This window comes from Oryctolagus cuniculus, chromosome 15, assembly GCF_051225735.1.
Source record: "Oryctolagus cuniculus isolate XC-2025 breed Fujian yellow rabbit chromosome 15, ASM5122573v1, whole genome shotgun sequence".
Classification (NCBI taxonomy): domain Eukaryota; kingdom Metazoa; phylum Chordata; class Mammalia; order Lagomorpha; family Leporidae; genus Oryctolagus; species Oryctolagus cuniculus.
In genome coordinates this window covers 13,658,009-13,666,205 of record NC_142881.1, presented here as the reverse complement: position 1 = coordinate 13,666,205, position 8,197 = coordinate 13,658,009, and positions in this window count along the sequence as shown.

Genomic DNA, 8,197 nt, shown 5'->3' with positions numbered 1-8,197 from the left:
AGAGGAACAGGGGCATGAGAGGATGAGAGACTGAAGACACTTTTCCTTCCATGAGTCGCTAAAACAGGAAGATGTGCAAGTTGGTCCAGACATGAGGACTTGTTCTAACGATCATCAGTCTGTATCAGTTAGGAGGCTTGCACTTGCCTGAGCCAAAATTTCCAACTCAGACAACAAGGAAATGCCTTGGGCATGTTGGAAAATCTAGAGTGGAGGAGGCATTAGTTCATGTCGGTTTGACAGCTCAAAGCCTCTTCAAGGGCCACTTTCTTTCTGTTTCTGTGCTCTGTTGACTATATTAATGATTCTATACCAAGGCTGGCAACTTCAAGTTGAAGGGGAGCCAGTTACACAATCTGAGCTGCAGACCTCCCCTTTCACGTCCAGTAAGAGGGAGAAAATGTGTCTCCCTTCCCAGTGTTCAAAAAAACTCCTGAGATTCTCTCTCACTGGCCTATGGCAATGAAAGCGGAATGTACTCATTGGCTTAAGCCAGTCAGGGCTCACTCCAGGACACAGGATGAGACAGTGAAATATGTGAGCACAAAGTTGGCGATCAGAGCCAGATGTTTGGCATCTTCAGCCTATAGAAGGCATTTTTTAATCCCTGTATCTCTGCAAAGAGACAAGCACACCGCCTAACACATATGCATGCTTGATAAGTGTTTGCAATTATAATGACCAAGGGCACCTCAGGAAACCTTCAATTAGTGTAAATAATGACCATGAGTAATGAATAACAGCATTGATGTAAAAATGGTTGTCTGAAAATTCACTTGGGTTACAAGCTAGATTTTAAAGGATTGTCAATTTAATTTTTCAAAACACTTCTGTTAAAGACCCTTTGTTAAGAAGGGCAAACACCTTCATCAGAATGAAGCCATTTGCAAGTTGCTGTAATTGTTTTCCCTGAGTCATTTAATTAAATTACTTACCTATTTCTCAGCTCGGTAATTTTTAAAGGAATATTCTTAATTTTGGCACCCCAAATCACTAGGCAGGAGCTCCATGTCAGTTGAAATGGTGAGCCAATTCCTATTTAAATTATCCATCTTCAAAATATGTTTTTCAGTGCCTTCTTGTGGACCATATTTCTTTTTTCCAAGATTGGGTGTCAAGAGCTGATTGCATTAGGTTATTCGGTTCAGGATGCTCCCTTGAGCAACTGACTGTCAACTCCATGCTTTTGTTTGTCGCAACACATGCATTATGCTCAGAGTGTGGGAGGCACAGATTTCTGCATGCTTTATATGCACTTACTCACTTAATATTGACAACAGCTTAGAGGGAGTTCCTTTCATTCCCTTTTTCAGATGAAGCTTAGGAGTGCAGAGACGCTGTATGAACACAACTTCCTAAGATCTCGTGCCACCTAGAGGTGGATCTAGGTTCTACAAGGGACATCACGGACGTGGAATTTCCCATCTCCTCCTTTTGCTCTGCCAGATTACTCCGCAGCCTTTGTGGAGCCTTGCCATCCCTGCTGTAGGATGCTAAGAGTCGAGCCTAGAATATGTAATGGGGGTCAAAATTGGAGACTCTTCAAAGGAGTTCATTTTCCTCCTAAATCTCCCTTTCATGACCAAACGATAGCTGGGAGACATTGAAAGTGGACTTCTTAAACGCTAAGAAGTAAAAAACACTGTATTTGCCTACCGTCTACACAATGTCGAAAGACAAAATTACAGCAAATTTAAGGATCTTTTTGGCTTTTATTTGCAATTCCAGGAGTAGACACCATCACATTACATGCAGGATAATTCTGTAAAGTAGAATGAGTGTGCTGATGAGCTGAGTGAAGGCTGGCTTTATAGACAGAAAAGGACTTCGGAGATCAGAAAACCGAGGAAAAGAGTCAGTTGGTCATTTCAAAATCACTTTCCATGTAGAGTTAAAACCGGGGGTTTCTTTATTATGCTGACTCTGGTTCACTAAAAAAAAAAACTCACTTTTTAAATGTTTAAGTGTTCCAGTTGATTACCTGGCGCCTAGCAGAAGCGACTGCCTTCCGCTGGGGCCGACTAGAACACGAGGCAGTGTCGTAGCTTTCCATAGCAAGAGTTTAACAGTACTGACAAACATGCACTGCTCTGAACTCCCAAAACACCTTGAATCTCAAATACAGTACAATGATAGTGTTTTCCAGAATATTATGTACAAATACAGGGTGAGCACTCACTAGACCTTCGTTAAATTTATTCTTCAGTATATAATTTTTACAGTGATCATAAATAAGGGTGCTTGCTTAATTTCTTTCTCAGATAGTTCACTCTTAATGTATAGAAATACTACCAGTTTGTATCCTGAAACTTTATGGAATTCGTCTCTCAGTTACGACAGTCATTTTGGTGGAGTCATTAGGGCTTTCCCTGTAGAAGATCATGTTGTCTGCAACAGGACCAATTTGACTTCCTGCTCTCCAGTCTGGATACCTGTTTTTTTTTTTCTTTCTATTGCCTATTGCTGTAGCTGAGACTTTCAACACTATGTGGAATAGAAGCAGGGAAAGTGGGCATCCTTATCCTGTTCCAGCTCTAGGAGGAGAGCTTCCAGCTTTTTACCATTTAATATGTTAGCCATGGGTTTGTCATTTGTATATGAGCGTCTCAACAGCACACAGAACACCTGCCAAGAGAGATCACACGTTAGGCCACAAAGCAAGACTTATCAAATATAAGAAGATCAAAACCACCTTTTCTAACCACAATGTTAGAAAAATAGAAATCAACACCAAAAGGAAATCCAGAAACTTTACAAATACATTGAAATTCAACCACCTAGTCCTGAATCTCCAATGGGTCCATGAAGAAAGTCAAATGGAAATTAAAGTCTTGACACAAAGCAAATAGAAACACAAAGTGCCAAAAATCTATGGAACACAACAAAATCAGTGCTGAGAGGAATGTCATAGTGATAAATATCTACATTAAAAAAGAAAAAAAAGGGGCTGGTGCTGTGGCGCAGCAGGTTAACACCCTGGCCTGAAGCGCCGGCATCCCATATGGGTGCCGGTTCAAGACCAGGTAACTCCACTTCCCATTCAGCTCTCTGCTATGGCCTGGGAAAGCAGAAGATGGCCTAAGTCCTTGGGCCCCTGCACCCGTGTGGGAAACCTGGAAGAAGCTCCTGGCTCCTGGCTTCGGATTGGCCCAGCTTCGGGCATTGAGGCCAACTGGGGAGTGAACATCGGATGGAAGCTCTCTCTCTCTCTCAATCTCTCTCTCTCTCTCTTTTCCTCTCCTCTTTCTGTGTTACTCTGACTTTCAAATAAATAAATAAATCTTTTAAAAAAATGAAAAAAGGACAAATATAAAAATAAATAGCCCAGTGATGCACCTCGAGAAGAAACTAAGCCCAAAGTTAAGGGAAAGAAATCAGAGCAGACTGCATGAAATAGAGACTAAAATATATACAGATCAACAAAAATATTTTGTTTTAAATTTTTATTTATTTTATTTTTAAAAACTTTTTTGAATGAGAGAGTTACAGAGAGAGGTAGAGACAGAGAGAGAGACAGATCTTCCATCTGATGGTTCACTTTCCAAATGGCCTCAAAGTCCTGAGCCGAGCCGATCCAAAGCCTGGGGCCAGGAATATTTATTTTAGAGGCAGAGAGAGACACACAGAGAGAGGAAGATAGAGAAAGGGAGTTCCTGTCTGCTGGTTCAATTCCCAGATATCTGCAACAGCCAGAACTGGACCAGACCATCTGGGAGCCAAGAATTCAATTCTGATCTCTCCTGTGGGTAGCAGGGACCCAACTACTTGAGCTAGCATCTGCTGCCTCCCAGGGTCCGCATTAGCAGGAGGCTGGCACTGGGGGTGGGTCTGGGGTGGGGACATAGGAACTCCAATCTGGGGTGTGCCTTCACGGCTGGGATGCAGCTTACTTCTAGGTCAAGTGCCCACCATGAAGAGTTAGGGTTCTGAAAAGATGAGCGAAATTGACAAACCTTTACCCAAATTAAGAACAAAAAGAATGGACACCTAAATACATAAATTTAGAGATGAAAAAGGAAGCATTATAAGTGATACCACAGAAATATAATGTGGTATAAATTGTTGGGGACACTCTCCCCCTCCCTAATGGCTCTAGGCGTGGAAAGGTGCCTGCATAGCCTCTTGCCCTGAGGGCTGAAACATTCTGCGATAACTAAAGAACATCCTGTGGTTAAGATAACAGGTGCCTGCTTGCGATAACTATGTCCTGCCACCTGACCTTCAACCCTGACATATCTTGAAACAGCCCCTCTTTCCCACCCCCTGCTGCTTCCCCTAAGAAGTATATAAACCCCTGTGTAAGAAATAAACTTTGCAGCTTGATCAGAACTCGTCTTGCTGCCTTCCTTGTGTCTACTGTCCCTTTCATTCCTCCTTCTAGGTGCTTGGCCCTAGTTGACGTCCCACGGGACGGGACAATAAATAGCATACTATTACTAAAAATTATATGACAGGGACCTGTGTTGTTGTATAGAGGGGAAAGCCACCACCTGCAGTGCCGGCATCCCCTGTAGGCACCGGTTTCTGTCCCGGCTGCTCCACTTCCGATCCAGCTCCCTGCTAACAGCCTGAGAAAAGCAGCAGAGGATGGCCCAAGTGCTGCCATCTAGTGGGAGACCTGGATGAAGCTCCTTGGTTTCAGCCTGACTCAGCCCTGGCCGTTGCAGCCCCCTGGGGAGTGAACCAGTGGATGGAGGATCTCTCTCTCCTGCTCTCTCTGTAGCTCTGACTTCCAAATAAATAAATAAATCTTTAAAAAATGAAAAAGAATTATAAGCCAACAAATTGGATAATGGAAGAAATGGATACATTTCTCTACACATAAGAACTATCACAACTGAACAATGATGAAATAGAAAACCCTACTACCAAGGGGTAAGGAAATTGAATCACTAATAAAAAGTCTTGCATCAGAGAGAAGCCCAAGACCTATTGGTGTTACTGCTGCATTCTACCAAACATTTAAAGAACTAATAGCTTACACTCTCTGAGTCTCAACATGTTCTTAAGAAAAATGAGTTAATTTACCATTGGCTCAATGGGAGAGTAAATGCAATAAAGTTAAATATATGGAAGCCTAAATAATGAAGGTTGTGTAATTGGGAGCATGGTGGTTATCCTACTCCACAAAGTAAACCAAGTTCCTGCCTAACAGAGAAGGGCTGACTCCCTGGTGAGCTAGCACCCCGCCCCCCGCCCTCCATCAGGTGAGAGAACTACTCAGAAAGCTGTAAAGCCACACAGCCCCCAGATCGTCGCCATATTTTTCTGTTCAGAAAAGCTTGGGTCCTCAGTGGAGCACGTCGTCCTCCCATCAGGGGCCCTCCCACGATGGGGCCAGAAGGGGCCGCCAGGCTCTCTGAAGGTTAAGTCAATGTGAGCTCATTTGTCTGACTTAGGAGCTATCTGGGCGCACAGGTGTCCCAGGGGTGTTCTTTCCCTCACCTGGAGTTCAGTGTCCCAAGGTTGCCAGTATCAGAGCAATGAAGATTTATCTCCTCTGCAAATATAGCTACTTGATTTGAAACTTCCAAGCTTGACATTTTTGTTTTCAAATGCCCAAGGCCTCAGGGTCAAAGGTGAGGCGGGGTGTGTAACCTCTGCTGAATCCAGGAGACAGAGTTTTTCCTTCTGGAGAGCCTACCTCGGCCTCCAACGCCATGAACAACTTGGGGACGGCTGCCGTGCCTCTGTCACTGGCAGGGCCCACCTTCTAGCCTGGAATCCCAAGACAGGAGGTGGGAGGAAAGCAGGTTTGGGGTTGGCGCCCCTCATTGCTCGTATTTGGATCCAGAGCGATGAGCTGTTTCAATGTCATGAAAATTGCATCTGGGGTCCCAGGCACCAAAAGTGAGTTTTTCACCAAAGTTTGGGGTGGATGTGGCCTCAGATTGCCCGAGAATCAATGGTCACTGCCAAGGACTGACCTGAAAAGTGTCTGTTAAATTTACAATTCTACCAAAATGAAAGGAAGAATTGAACAGTGTGTGTGTGTGTGTGTGTGTGTGTGCACGCGCACACGTGTAAATATAAACTTGGAAAGCAGCAGGAAAGTGAGGGTTTTTTTTAAGGATTTATTTATTTGAAAGTCAGAGTTACAAAGACAGTAGGAGAGAAAGAGAGAGACCTTCCATCCACTGGTTCATTCCCCAGATGGCAGCAACAGCGGGGGCTGGACCAGGCCAAAACCAGGAGCTTCATCCGAGTCTCCCACATGGGTGGTAGGGGCCCGAATACTTGGGCCATTTTCTATTGCTTTTCCCAGGCCATTAGCAGAGAGCTGGATTGAAAGCGGAGCAGCCAGACCAAACCAGTGTGCATATGGGATGCCGGCATCTCAGGCAGCAGCTTTGCCCACTGCACCACAACGTTGGCCCCCAGAAATGAAATTTTTAAAAACAAGTGTTAGGAGAAAAGAATCTTCTAGTGGTACACCTAAGCCCCATCCAAATCTCATGGTGAAGCTTACAGCCTAGGAGCACGTGTTTGTTACTTGAACGTTTCATGGAAGTCAGAGAAATACAAGAAATAATTAAGGAAATGCTAGGCACTGTAACCCTGAAATCCCGCTGTCATAAGAGAATGGTAGCCTATTTCCTACTCATGTCATAGCCAGGGCAGAGTTCACGATTGCTGGCTGGCTCTTCTCTAACCAGGGAATCCCAGCTCCCCCATCCCGGGTTCCCCCAGCTTCAACACTGGCCCTTCCGAGGTTACAGCGCCGTTGTCTGCATTAAGCCATCAGGACAAAGGCACCTACAGGACCTGGGTGGGCCTTTAGGAACACAGCCATGCAATTACACCCCCTTGACAGAAGTTGATCTCATTTCCCTGCAAGGGAGATGGGCAACACACAGAGCATAGTCCCACTCCTCTGGAGGAAGACCCCAGTAGCACTCTACAAACACACGCTGAATGCAATCGTGAAGTTGGTAAAATAGCAACTCTACTAAAGGGTTCAGCAGGACTAGATTTCAGGGAAGTCATTCATCTGACGTTGACATGATGAACTGCTGACTATGCACCATTTTCTTCATCCTTCTTTTTTTTTTTTTTTTTTTAATAAAGTTTTTTTATTTTATTTTTTTTTTTATTTTTTTTTTTTTGACAGGCAGAGTGGACAGTGAGAGAGAGAGACAGAGAGAAAGGTCTTCCTTTGCCGTTGGTTCACCCTCCAATGGCCGCCGCGGCCGGCGCGCTGCGGCCGGCGCACCGCGCTGATCCGATGGCAGGAGCCAGGAGTCAGGTGCTTTTCCTGGTCTCCCATGGGGTGCAGGGCCCAAGCACCTGGGCCATCCTCCACTGCACTCCCTGGCCACAGCAGAGGGCTGGCCTGGAAGAGGGGCAACCGGGACAGAATCCGGCGCCCCGACCGGGACTAGAACCCGGTGTGCCGGCGCCGCTAGGCGGAGGATTAGCCTAGTGAGCCGCGGCGCCGGCCATTTTCTTCATCCTTCTTATGTATTCGGGCAGCTGAATCTTCCAGACACATTCAAAAGTTCCTTCTTAGGCAATAACTCCCTATAGACGCTAATCTCGGTGGCAGAATTTGATGACTTTTGATCTTAATTCTGTAGCCTATATTAGACAAACATTGGCCTAGTGGTAAGTTATATTTTGTATCATATACAATGGGACTTTACAGACAGGAATGCCCACAAAATATAAATTACTGCATAGGGCACCGAGAGAGAACGTTGGCTGCCAATGGGTCAGTGTAGCATGACCACAACTAGACACTGCAGAAATGCAAGACTTCGGTTAGAAATTTCTGGAAAACATTTTTCTCTCTTTATTTTTGATTGTTTTGAGTAAAGCTTCAGAGTTCTTCACTGTGAGATCGTGTAGGTGGCTGATACCGCAGCAATTATGCAAAATAAATTGCTTCTCTATTCCCTCCTCAATTGTTTGCTCATCCAGAGATGTGTTGAGGGCTTGCTATGTATCGAGCATGGCGCTATATGCTCAGGTATGACCCCAAAACCCAGAAAATTCCAGTGTTCTCCGAGGTGATGACCCCCAATGGCTCATGTAAGTATCAAATATGGGCATTTCTAAGGGGAGACCTTGTCAGAGAGAAAAGGGAGCCAACCTAAGGAAGGCTGGATAAGACTCCCCGTGGTGGATTGAAGGCTGAGACAGGAGGGAGCCAATGGGAATTTGCTGGGGCTCCCATCCACTGCATTCCTTCCCTGTG